Source organism: Citrus clementina, unplaced genomic scaffold, assembly GCF_000493195.1.
Source record: "Citrus clementina cultivar Clemenules unplaced genomic scaffold, Citrus_clementina_v1.0 scaffold_3, whole genome shotgun sequence".
NCBI classification, from domain to species: Eukaryota; Viridiplantae; Streptophyta; class Magnoliopsida; order Sapindales; family Rutaceae; genus Citrus; species Citrus x clementina.
Genome location: NW_006262339.1, coordinates 26,153,121 through 26,166,289, shown reverse-complemented (window position 1 = coordinate 26,166,289; position 13,169 = coordinate 26,153,121). Strand labels below are relative to the sequence as shown.

General features: G+C 38.9%; 1 pseudogene; it reads left to right on the top strand.

Annotated features, from left to right (window-relative positions):
- Positions 1-397: 397 nt before the first annotated feature.
- LOC112100242 lies at positions 398-7,283 on the top strand (annotated as a pseudogene).
- The last annotated feature ends 5,886 nt before the right edge of the window (positions 7,284-13,169 follow it).

Sequence of the window (13,169 nt, the reverse complement as noted above, 5' to 3'; positions counted from 1 at the left end):
GATCTTATGCTCAAAGCAACATACGAGCATAATTTTACATAGCAGCAGAAAATGGATAAGCACTTTTTTCTGGTAATTTATTAACTACCTTTGAAATCTCCCATCTTACCAAACCATATATAGATATGCACTTGTCTTTTGTATGAATTTGATGTTTCTGTCATCAAACATCATCCAAATTTCGGTTAAAGAGTAGTAAATTAAGATCGTATTAGTCAACGCAAAAATCACTCCCAAAATTCGGCGCAGATTGCATTCACTACTAGTGCTATTGCCATTTCTACAGTTCATTCAAATCCTATAAATACCCATTTAAATCTTTTCAACTTCACACCAACTCCTCAACGTCTCAAATATATTTCTCTCATTTCTATCAGTAAATTTAAGCTTTGAAACAATGTCAACATCAACGTCTTTGCGTATTATTTTTTTAACATTTCTTTTGATTCTCTTCTTTAGTTCGTCTTTAGCAATTCCCTTGAGTTACAATGTGCTGAGCTTCGGAGCCAGACCCGATGGCCGGACTGATTCAGCAAAATCCATTCTTGCTGCATGGGCTAAAGCCTGTGGCTCGGCGGAGGCCGCAACCATTTACGTGCCACGGGGGAGGTACTTACTACACAATGCTGTGTTTCAGGGCCAATGCAAGAACAATGATATTACCATACGTATTGACGGGACTCTGGTGGCTCCAGCTGATTATCATGTTATTGGAAATGCCGAAAACTGGATTTTATTTGAGCATGTTAATGGGGTTTCTATTAATGGCGGCGTTCTTGATGGCCAAGGTGCTGGCTTGTGGGCTTGTAAAAAGTGAAGAAACGTGTTTTCATTTCTTAAATAAAGCATTATACATTGAGAGTTATTTATAGATGCAGCGGCTACATTTTTTCAAAGATTACATGTGTGAATATGGAAGGAAATGTGTCAATCCGTTCGGCGCGGATCTTGTCTTTGACAAGTGCAGATTACCCCTTTGACAAGTGCAGATTCTGTCTTTGAAAGTTTCATTCAATGCCGTTTTATATGATTCTCAACACTCCCCCTCAAGCTGGTGCATAGATGTCTTGCATGCCCAACTTGTCTAGGAATTTTGTAAATGCCCTGCTTGAAATGGCCTTCGTTAAAATATCTGCAAGTTGATCTTCTAATCGAATTTTCGGCAGTTCTAAGATTTTTTCATCTAATTTCTCCTTGATGAAAAATCTATCTACCTCCACATGTTTTGTTCGATCGTGTTGAACTGGGTTATGAGCAATATCTCGTGCAGCTTTGTTGTCACAGTATAATTGTATTGGTTGTTGTGATGGATAGCCCAAATCGTTTAAGATAAAACTTATCCATAGCCCTTCACATATCCCAAGGGCCATGCCTCGATATTCTGCTTCAGCGCTCGAACGGGCAACGACATGTTGTTTCTTGCTTCTCCATGTGACAAGGTTTCCTCCCACAAAGGTAAAGTATCCTGAAGTAGAGCGTCTATCACTAACTGACCCGGCCCAATCTGCATCAGTATAAACTTCTATGTTGCTGTAATCTTTATTTTTGGAAAATAAGATTCCTTTTCCTGGATTTGTCTTCAGGTACCTCAGGATCCGCATTACTGCTTTCATGTGTTGTTCTCCGGGATTATGCATAAACTGGCTTACAACACTTAATGCATAAGCAAGATCTGGCCTTGTGTGGGACAAGTACATCAATCTTCCAATCAGCCTTTGATATCTTCCTTTGTCTACTGGAACTTGGTCTGAAGTAATACAAAACTTCAGTCCTTCTTCTATTGGGGTGTCAATAGGCTGACAAGCTGTCATTCCCGTTTCGTGCAATAGATCTAAGGCATATTTCCTTTGAGACAGAAAGATTCCTCCCTTAGATCGAGAAACCTCAATTCCAAGAAAGTATTTTAAGGCACCTAAATCCTTCATCTCAAACTCTCTTGACAAGTACTTCTGAAGAGCCTCTATTTCTTCCTCGTCGTTGCCTGTAACTACCATATCATCCACATAGACAATAAGGGCAGTGATTTTACCTTGTCATTTTTTAATGAATAAGGTATGATCTGAATTGCTTTGGTTATACCCAAAACGAACCATAGCCTTTGTGAATTTCCCGAACCATGCTCTTGGGGATTGCTTCAACCCATACAATGATTTCTTCAATTTGCATACTTTCTGATTGAGTCGTTCTGGTCCACTGCATCCTGGTGGCAAATCCATATAAATTTCTTCAGACAGGTCTCCATGGAGGAAAGCATTCTTTACATCGAACTGTTGCACTGGCCAATCCAAGTTGACTGCTAATGATAATAAGATACGAATAGTATTAATTTTTGCTACTGGTGCAAACGTATCAGTATAATCAATCCCGTAGGTTTGGGTGTAACCCTTAGCTACAAGTATTGCTTTGTATCGTTCAATAGAGCCATCTGCTTTGTATTTTATAGTGTAGATCCATCGACAACCCACTGGTTTCTTTCCTGGTGGAAGATCAACTAGTTCCCATGTTTGATTTTTCTGAAGAGATCTCATTTCATCATTCATAGCCACTTTCCACTTTGAATCTTTTAAAGCTTCCTGCACACTGTTAGGAATAGATACAGCAGATAATTGATTCACAAATGACTGATTTGATTCTGACAAGCGATGGTTAGACACAAAATGACTCATAGGGTATTTGACTCTACTAGAGAAGTCAGGCTCATATGTGGGTTTAGGGATACCTCTATTTTGACGCTGGGGAAGAATTCTTCTGATCGGACTTGTGGTAGGAACATTCTCGATTGCAGTTGTGTCTGAGTTATTGTGCTCCCCAAATGTGTCTTCACATATCTCAGCCTGCGAATCATCACCATTTGCTTTTCCTGTATCTTGAAGGTTAACTATCTCAATGGAAGATTGACTTTCTTCAGGTGGAAGATATGTAAGAGTATGAATTTCCTCTTCATTATACTCCCCCTGAAATTCAGACTCTGACAAGTAGTACATGATATCTTCATGAAAAACGACATCCATGGTGATGTATATTTTTCTTGATGGTGGATGATAGCATCGATATCCCTTTTGATGTAAGGCATACCCTACAAACACACAACGTAGTGCTCGAGGAGATAATTTGTCTTGTTGCGGTAAATGAACGAAGGCAACACAGCCAAACACATGTGGGGGTAGATTCGGCACATTTGGTGACATAATTGCATCATTCAGAACTTGGAAAGGAGTCTGAAATCCAAGGGAGCTTGAAGGTGTTCGATTGATCAAGTATGCTGCGGATGCCAGTGCTTCTCCCCAATAAGATAATGGCATGTGGGCTTGGATTAGTGATGCTCGAACAACTTCTAGTAAATGTCTGTTTTTTCGTTCAGCAACGCCATTTTGTTGGGGTGTCCCCACACAAGTGGTTTGATGGACAGATCCTTGTGATTTCAGAAACTGTTGAATTGCTGTGCTCATATACTCGCCTCCATTATCAGTATGTAGAACTCAAATTTGTGTCTGAAATTGAGTTGTCACCATCTTATGAAATCTTTGAAATAAAGAGTTTACTTCGTCTTTCGATTTCATCAGAAAAATCCATGTCATTCTGCTACAATCATCAATAAATGTAACAAACCAACGAGCACCTCCAATTGTAGAAACTTTAGATGGCCCCCATACATCAGAATGTACTACCATAAAAGGAACTGGATTTTTATTTAAGGACAATGGAAAAGTAGTTCGATGGCTTTTTGAAAGTTCACAAACATCACATTTAAAGTTACAAACATCAAATTTCAGAAACAAACTAGGAAATAATTTTTTAAGTAACCAAATGACACATGCCCTAAACGTCTATGCCATAACCAAATTTCTGATTTCCCTTTTTTTATGGAACTATCTGCGACTAGTGCGGGGCTTAGCTTTCCAGTGTTTGTTGATGACATCTCCAAGTAGTACAAGTTGCCTCGTCTAATACCATAACCAATCGTTTGCTTCGTTTGGATGTCCTTAAACACACAATGATCAGGCCAAAAAATTATAACACATGATAAGTAAGTGGTTAATTGAGACACAGATAAAAGATTATAATCCAAAGATGGAACAATTAACACAGCGTCTAAATTTAATTCATTTGTGAGTCGTAAAGATCCTTCCCCAATAACTGAGGTTGTGGTTCCATTTGCAGTGGAAATATGTTTTTGTGAAGATGGTTTCAATTGAGAAACTTGTCGAGAATCAAAAGTCATATGATCAGTTGCCCCAGAATCAATTATCCATGTACTATTAATAACAGGTGTAAGAGTTTTAAGGGCCTTACCTGGACTGACAGAGGTTGCGATTTGCACTGAAGATTCTTTTCTAAGATCTGTAGTGGATGTGGATACTGCAGTTTTTTATCCATGCTTGGTGCTCTTCTTTCGAGTATCCCACCAGTCAGGATATCCAATGATTTCAAAACATTGTTCTTTCGTATGACCCTTCTTTCTACAATGAGTGCAATGGAGTGATGACTTGTCAACAAACTTCCTTTGAGGCTGTTGTCGTGCTATCATAGCAGACGTTTCTGAGTCGACCTTCTTGTTTAGTTTGCTTTGCCGTATATCTTCTCTTCGGATCAGAGAATAACATTCTTCTAAGTCTGGGATAATGTCTTTTCGTAGAATTTCTCCACGAACTTGGTCAAATTCTTCATCTAGCCCAGCAAGAAAAATGTGCACTCTCAATCTTTCAACAGACCTTCTGTATATTACAACATCTTCTGGATCCTTCATGACCACTTTATCTCGGTGATCAAGTTCTCGAAATATTTCGACCAATTCTCCATAGAATTTAGAGAGTGGTTGTCCATTTTGCTTGGTAGAGAATGCCTTCTGGTTTAGAGTGAAAACTTGTAATTCATCGCTTCCATCATAGAAGGCTTTTGATAATGCATCCCAGATTTCGTAGGCTGTAGAAATTCGTAAATATCGCTTCATGATCTTCGGAGACATGGATATGAGTAACCATCTTTTTACTTTTTGGTTCTCACTATACCATTTCTCATATTCCTTTGAAGATTCCTCAAATGGCTTTGTATTGCTACGAATATATGAGAGTTTTTCTCTTTCTGCAAGATGCATCTCCATTATTTGAGACCAAACATCGTAGTTTGTCTCAGTGAGGATAATTCCAGCATTAAATACTCCATCAGATTGAACAGATTGAATGACAACAGGACTAGATTCAGTTGGAGTTTTCTCCATTTTTTTTTCTTTTTTTTCTCTTTTTTTTCTTTTTTTTTTCTTTTTTTTTTTTTGTTTTTTTTTTCCGTCTAGATTGAAAGAAGAAAAAAAATAACCTTTTTAGGTAACAAAACGACAGGTCGTTTGGCCACTGCTTACCAAACCGACATGTCGGTTATGGTGGAATATAAACGACATGTCGTTTTAATCCTGCTGCGCTTCTGGATACTAAGCGTCACGTCGTTTTATCTATAATTTAAAAACGACATGTCGGTTTTAATATAACAAAAAACGACACGTCGTTTTTTTACTTCTGCACTTCTGAGATAAAAACGACATGTCGGCTGACGTCGTCTTCAACCTCTGGAGCGCGTGAGAGAGCGTGAATGATGACAGAGGCGCGTGGTTGACTGGCCGTGGCTTCGGGTGGCGCATGGGAGCGCGTGGACATGTGTTTAAATGCGAAATTTTTACAGTTTCCTCACTGAAAACTGAGAAATTTGGTGGTATTCTTGGTTTTTGAGGAACACAGTCTCAGAAAATTGATGGGATTGTTGATAAATTTGTAAACTCAAGTTTTTTACGTATGGGTGGCTTGTTTCTTGATCGGCATGGATATCTGTAATGGTAGGAATGGGTTTAAGAAAGAAAATGGTGGGAAAAATGGGTGTGGGAGGAATTTGGTTTCCTCTGTTTTTGTTACAAACAGAGCAACGGAACTTGAAGAAACTTGAGCGTATTCATGGCTCTGATACCATGAAGAAACGTGTTTTCATTTCTTAAATAAAGCATTATACATTGAGAGTTATTTATAGATGCAGCGGCTACATTTTTTCAAAGATTACATGTGTGAATATGGAAGGAAATGTGTCAATCCGTTCGGCGCGGATCTTGTCTTTGACAAGTGCAGATTACCCCTTTGACAAGTGCAGATTCTGTCTTTGAAAGTTTCATTCAATGCCGTTTTATATGATTCTCAACAAAAAGTCAGACAATAGTAATTGCCCCAGTGGCGCTACGGTAATTAAGTTGAAATATCATCCTATATCCAGTCATAAATCAAGTGCCTTTTGGCTTGTCATATTGATTGGCTTTATACTTTAATTATTAGAGTAGATAATCCTTCTTTTGTATCTACATGAGCAGACACTTCGCTTTAGCAACTCAAACAACGTTGTGATTAACGGATTAGCATCTGTAGATAGCCAGAAATTTCATATTGTCATCAACGGATGCAACCATGTGAAAGTACAAGGGGTCAAAGTTTCGGCCTCCGGTGACAGCCCCAACACCGATAGCATTCACGTTCAATCATCAAGTGGTGTCACAATTTTGGACTCAAAAATTGGGACCGGTGATGATTGTGTATCAGTTGGCCCAGGCGCCACCAATTTATGGATTGAGAATGTCGCTTGTGGCCCTGGCCATGGTATTAGGTAAAATTAAAAAGCATAATAATTTGTTTTTCTCTTCATTTTTGGTGGTATAAATATTTAGTGCTGATTAAATTGGATATTGTGATTTTGTTGCAGCATTGGCAGCTTAGGCAAAGAGCAACAAGAGGCTGGAGTGCAAAATGTGACAGTAACAGCTGTGACATTTACAGGCACTAAAAATGGAGTGAGGATTAAGTCCTGGGGGAGACCAAGCAATGGATTTGCCAGGAACATTCTTTTCCAACACGCTCTTATGAACAATGTCGATAATCCAATCATAATTGATCAAAATTACTGCCCTGACAACAACAATTGCCCTGGACAGGTACGATATTTATTTATCACAAGTTTGTAAATGTGATTATTTGAACGTTGATGTGAATAAAATTCAACTCAATAAATTTTTTTTTTCCCTTGTTCAATAGGCTTCAGGGGTTAAAATCAGTGATGTGATATATCAAGATATTCATGGAACTTCGGCAACGGAAGTTGGAGTAAAGCTCGATTGCAGTTCGAAGAATCCATGCACTGGAATTAGCTTGGAGGATGTGAAGCTCATTTACAAGAATCAACCAGCTGAAGGTTCCTGCGCCAACGCTGATGGATCGGCCTCTGGATTTATTCTGCCAAATAGTTGCTTGAAGACTTGAAGTTATGAAAAGTATTTGAGTTGGAAAAAAAAGGCATAGGAAGCCGATCATGATTATATAGTTAGTAGTACACAGAATTAAAAAGAAAATGAAAAAAAAAGGGCATAAGAAGCTGTTCAATATACTTAGTACTAAGGTTGTTCGGTTTTGTAAAACTACGCCCATTGGGCTTGCTAGTGGCAGCTCTTACAATGCGCTGAAAGTATTGCTGTCTCTTTTCGCACGTAGAAACTCATAATGTTAATGAATATTAATTTATCTTATGACAACCTCTATTTTCCAATTTCTGTTTCTTAATGTTAAGGCATGGGGTTTCTATCATCATAAGTTTCAATAAGTCATGTTTAATTCAACAAAAACGAAAAATGAAAAAAATACAAAAGAAAAAAGAAAATGAAAACAAAAACGAAAATTTTGACTTTCTGGATTTTCTTCAAATCAATTGACACATTGTGTGCATTGTGGGTCCTGATTTTGGATTCACATCTAATCGTACAAAGACAACCTCCATGATTGATATCGGCATGTCTTGAACATTTCGTGATGCTGTTGAAAGCCGAGGGTCCACAATTTCATTAAGTCTGATGAAAGATGATGACGAAATTGAAGAAATAAAATCTCTTGGATGATTTTCCTTTATCACTTCTAATGCCAGTACTCCAAAGCTATACACACTGCATTTTTCGGTAACCTTCATTGTGTTGGCAAGCTCAGCAAAAGTGAATGATGAAAATCATCATTTGGATATGACGCCTATTAATGTAAAAGTGATCACTGAGTTTATTGAAGAACGCATACCTGGAACAACATATCCAAATGGCCCCCAAATTGAGTCCAATTGGACGAATCTGGCTTGAGGAATTTTGCGATTCAAACAGAGCTTCATAATCTAAACCAGCAACACATTCTTGCTTGATTAGTCTCGATGGATAATTGGTGGGAAGCAGTCATGATGCATATAAGTCAAGGAATTAGTTACACCTTTTATCATATACATTCTCACAGTCCAGCTCATGAATTCTTCTATTGTTGCATCATTGCTTAGAATTGTGGTCACACTACCCGTTTCAATAAATTTAGACTAAATACGAGTGCCGCAATGTGAACAGAGGCCATAAAATTTCACAATATTTCGATACCATAATTCTGGCAATGCCTTGATTTCTCGTTTCTTTGTTGCATGCTTTTTTCTTTCGTTATAAATCATTTACATAAACATGCAAATGAACATGTAAATTCATAACAGATTCTTATATTTAAAAGAATATACATGGCATAGACACAACTAATCATCAAGAATTTGTGTTTATCAGAAGAGGCATGTATGCAGCACATAAATTATAAATTCTCACAAACATATGTGACATTGTTATCTTACTCCGTGATAATAATTTCGAATTTCGAATTTAAAAAAAAAAAACCTTTTCACTGTTTATATCTCATATCAGTTTATATGATTGAATTTAAATCTATGGATCTCCAACTATGAACAGTTCCATAATAATACAGCTCCAATTCAGACATCTGAAAGCATGTTTGAACGACGACAAGATGGCACAGTCCGAATGACTTTTAAACCACCTCCCAGTGCTCCCCAAGAGCCTCCTAGGCTCTCCTTTACTTATTCTTCAATGATCACAGCTGTCCAGACAACCCAAGAAGATCTGCCCATTACGGGGTTCAATTCCGAAGGCTACCCTGTTTATCCAGCAAGGCAAAATTTTCCTATGGGATGCCCCTGGCTCAGGCATGTGTGACCCAAATTGTCCATGCTGGGATGATTGGGAAGAGGATGATGATTATGCAAATTATGCAGCCACAAGGAAAAAGAAATCCAAAAAGAAAAAACCTCCAGTCTCATGTCATCACTCTGAACCCAAACCACCACAAGATCCTCCACCTCCACCGGCTCCATTACCCTTTTACAAAAAAAAGCTCAAATGGATTGCAAAGCATTGCAAATCCAAGACTCCATCACCAATCCCACTTCCAACACCACCATTGGCTTGTATGATGTTCTCATCTACCTCTTCAGACTATTCTTCTTCTTTTCCCCCTTTAGACACTCGTATAGATTCCCAACGAAATGTTGTGTCCATACCTTTTGTCCCTTCACCAATTACCTCATCTGGCCACCTAGAACCTCCTAAACCTTTTGAATCAAGTCCTCAACTGGCAAACCCAAAATGCCAAGGCACAGAATGATACTTTGTTACATATCAATTCCAAAGTTGAAAAAATCAGTTTACGAACTGAACAACTTGAGACAAAAGTTGACTCCATTGCAGCACAGATGCAACAGATCCACCAGAATCTTCAGTCTCAAATTACTCACCTCGATTTTGAGTTATGAGCTATGATTGCCCAGCGCTACTATGGCCCCGAATTTGACCAAAAAGAAAGGGAAATCAGACGCTTAAAAGCTGAGCTTGATCAGATTGAATCTGACAAACAGAGACCTATACTTTTTACCACATCACCTCCTATCCCTTCCATCGGACCAACTTATCACCCATTTGCCTCTATGCTTTCCCCTATCAAACAGTATGATCCCTCCAAGTTATTTGGTATGACTCACACCCTTTTTCGGGATAATCCATTGCCACCACTACTTAAACCTAAATCAAAGCCTAAACCACAACCGCGACCCGTCACATTTCATCAGTCATCCATTTCCATCCCTGGTCAACAATCTCCTGTTTATACGCCGGCATCACCGACTGCACCTCCATCATCATCTTTATCCCAACCTCCTACTCAATCCAAGGATAAAGAACCCATGCACCAGTTTAGTGCCCACACAGTCGACCACTCATCTTCCCTAGATCACCAAACTTCTGATTCAAATCTAGTTGTTTCTGATAGCCATATCGAGTTCGACACAGAATCTTCAGCATCCACCAGTGACTCTGAAAAATCCTATGCTGATATCACTAAAATCCTGATGGCTCAACCTGATCCACCTACCCCATGCCAAACCTCTCATACAGAACCATATGTTGATATTCCCTCCGAAGTTAAAGAAGAAATGCCTGAATCTTCTGCCACAAACCAACCCCCTCCAGCTCATACCCAGACCGGTTCCACCAGTCAAAAATCATCGAATGGTCCATGGTTCACATTTGATGATCTCCCATCTCATAAATGGCGTGACCGACTTGATGAAATGTCTGCCTGGATTGACCTCCAAATGCTACGGCCAGGAGCCACAACTCAATTAGTCCTTAGAGAATTTGCTACTTGTTTTACGGGTGCTCTAAGAGATTGGTTTGATTCTTTAGGACGTTACTGCCAATTACAGTTTGTTGATCTCCCAGAAGTCTCAAGTGCTCTTGTTGTTCTCCATGATCAATTCCTTGGCGACCCCTCTGCAGTTTTTGAAGCTGCACGCCGAGACTATCTCAATATGAAATGTTGTTCCCTCAATGCTAAAGATCTTGACTTCCATTACAAATGCATGTCCCTGCTGTTCTATAAGCTTAATGGATTCAATGAGCCGACATTAAAGCATGTCTTTCTGCCTTCTCTTCTAGATGAACTCCAACCAGACATACAGAGACAACTCACAGCATCCAATCTTTCCCTTAACAACATCTCTCTTGGCAAAATTTTCCAACTTGCCAAAACTTATCTTGACAAACTTTGCGAGCAGAAACAGTTTTTCAAAGAACTGTTGAAAGATAAAGAACCATTCCGGAGTGCTTGCAAAAAACCTTATTTGCAGATCAAATGCCAGAAGAAAAAGGATTGTGATTGCAGTTCTAAAAAGAAAAGGCATTTTAGGAAATTCAAAAATCCAGAATTTTCTTCCAGGCCTCGCAGATTTAGAAAGCCTTACAGATTTTTCAGAAAGAAGTCATCTTCTTTCAGAGACTTTAAACGGTGAAAATCAAGCAGATGTTTTATCTGCAAGAAAAAGGGTCATTATGCCAAAGATTGCCCCAATAAGCGAGAAAAATCTATTCAGTTAGTTGAGCATCTTCAAGCCACTACAGATTATTCTCCAGAACACGATGAACTGGAATTCTATTTCTCTGAACAAGAAGAACACAATGATGAAATAGTGTTCGCACTGTAAAATTCCTCTGATGACTCAGACAGTGATCAGTCCCAAGTGATTTTCCACCAACAGTTACTGTCCCTCGACACTACTGTCCCTATACCATCCATCAAACTCCAAATCTTGCCCTCAAAATTCCAAAGACCCGTTCCAGCAATTGGTCTTATCGACACTGGTGCCCAACGCAGCATGTTAAACCCCCATATTCTTCCTTCAGAATACTGGACCGAGTCTGAAGAACATTTCAAAGCCGTCAATGGCAAACTGTTCACCACCTCTTTGATTACCAAAAAACCCATTGGTATTCAAATTTTCCCCAATTGTGTCATTTAGACCAAAGTTATCGATTCAACTCTTCCTAATAAGGATATCTTGTTAGGTTTTGACGTCCTTCACCAGATCAAACATCTCCAGATCATTCCCACTGGAATTCGAGTCAAGTCCATGTTCAAACCATTCACAAACATTCTGAAACTCTACAATCTGTCTGAAATCCCCCAGTCCTACTAGGATATTTCAACCAAACTTTTGAGTTTCTGTCCAGAGTCCCATATTGAGTTCACCCATCCAAATCCCTTGTGGAAAAATAAGTCTTTCTTCATTAAGTTACCTTTCAAACTCAATGAAGACATTAACCTGACCAAAGCTACTCATCCAGGAATGAGTCCCTCTAACTTACTCCTAGCCCAAAAAGAATGTTCCCAACTGTTAGCCCAAGGTCTAATCGAGCCCACAAGTTCTCAATGGGCTTGCCAAGCCTTTTATGTTGAAAAGCATTCTGAAATTGTCCGAGGAAAGAAACGCCTAGTCATTGACTATCAGCCATTAAACATTTTTTTGCAAGATGACAAGTTTCCTTTGCCCCGACACCAAAGCATGTTTACTTTTTTAAAAAATGCCTAGATCTTTTCAAAATTTGATTTAAAATCAGGTTTTTGGCAATTAGGCATTGAACCCTATGAACGTTACAAAACTGTTTTTTGTATCCCAAATGCCCATTTCCAATGGACAGTCCTACCCTTTGGTCTTAAAACCGCCCCATCCATTTTTCAAAAATCCATAGTCACAATCTTTCAGCCTATCTTACATCATGCATTGATTTATATTGATGATATCTTACTTTTTTCAGGATCCCATGATGAACATCGCCAGCTGTTAACTCAATTCTATGATATTGTCCAAAGTCATGGAATCATGTTATTGGCCAAGAAAAGCACCATTACTACAAACAATATTGAATTCCTTGGTATGATAATAAAAAATGGTCATTATCAGCCAGGAAAGCATATTGCCCAAGAGTTGCTTCACTTTCCATATCGGTAACTTTCCAGATCAGCAACTTTCCAAAAAGCAAGTTCAACAGTTTCTCGGCATTATCAATTACATCCGTGATTTCATCTCACATGTGGACCACTACACTTGCCACCTCTCGGCTTTATTGAAAAAGAAGCCCCCATAGTGGAATGCTGACCACACAACTGCTGTCACTACCTTCAAGCAAATTGCGTAAAATCTGCCTCCTTTAAAGTTGAGTACTGATGGAAAGCGCATATTGCAGACAGACGCAAGTGATGAATCATGGGGTGCCATCCTCCTCGAAGAACTCAATGTAAAAGAACACTTTATCGCTTACGCTAGCGGATAATTTTCTAACACACAGAAGCATTACCATAGCGTGTTCAAAGAAATCCTAGCAGTAAAGAATGGCATCAAAAAGTTTGAGTACCATTTGATTGGACACCACTTTCTCATCCGAATGGACAGTTCAGCCTTCCCCAATATTCTCATTTTCAAAGGTAAAACTGTTCCCGAAAAAATGTTACTCA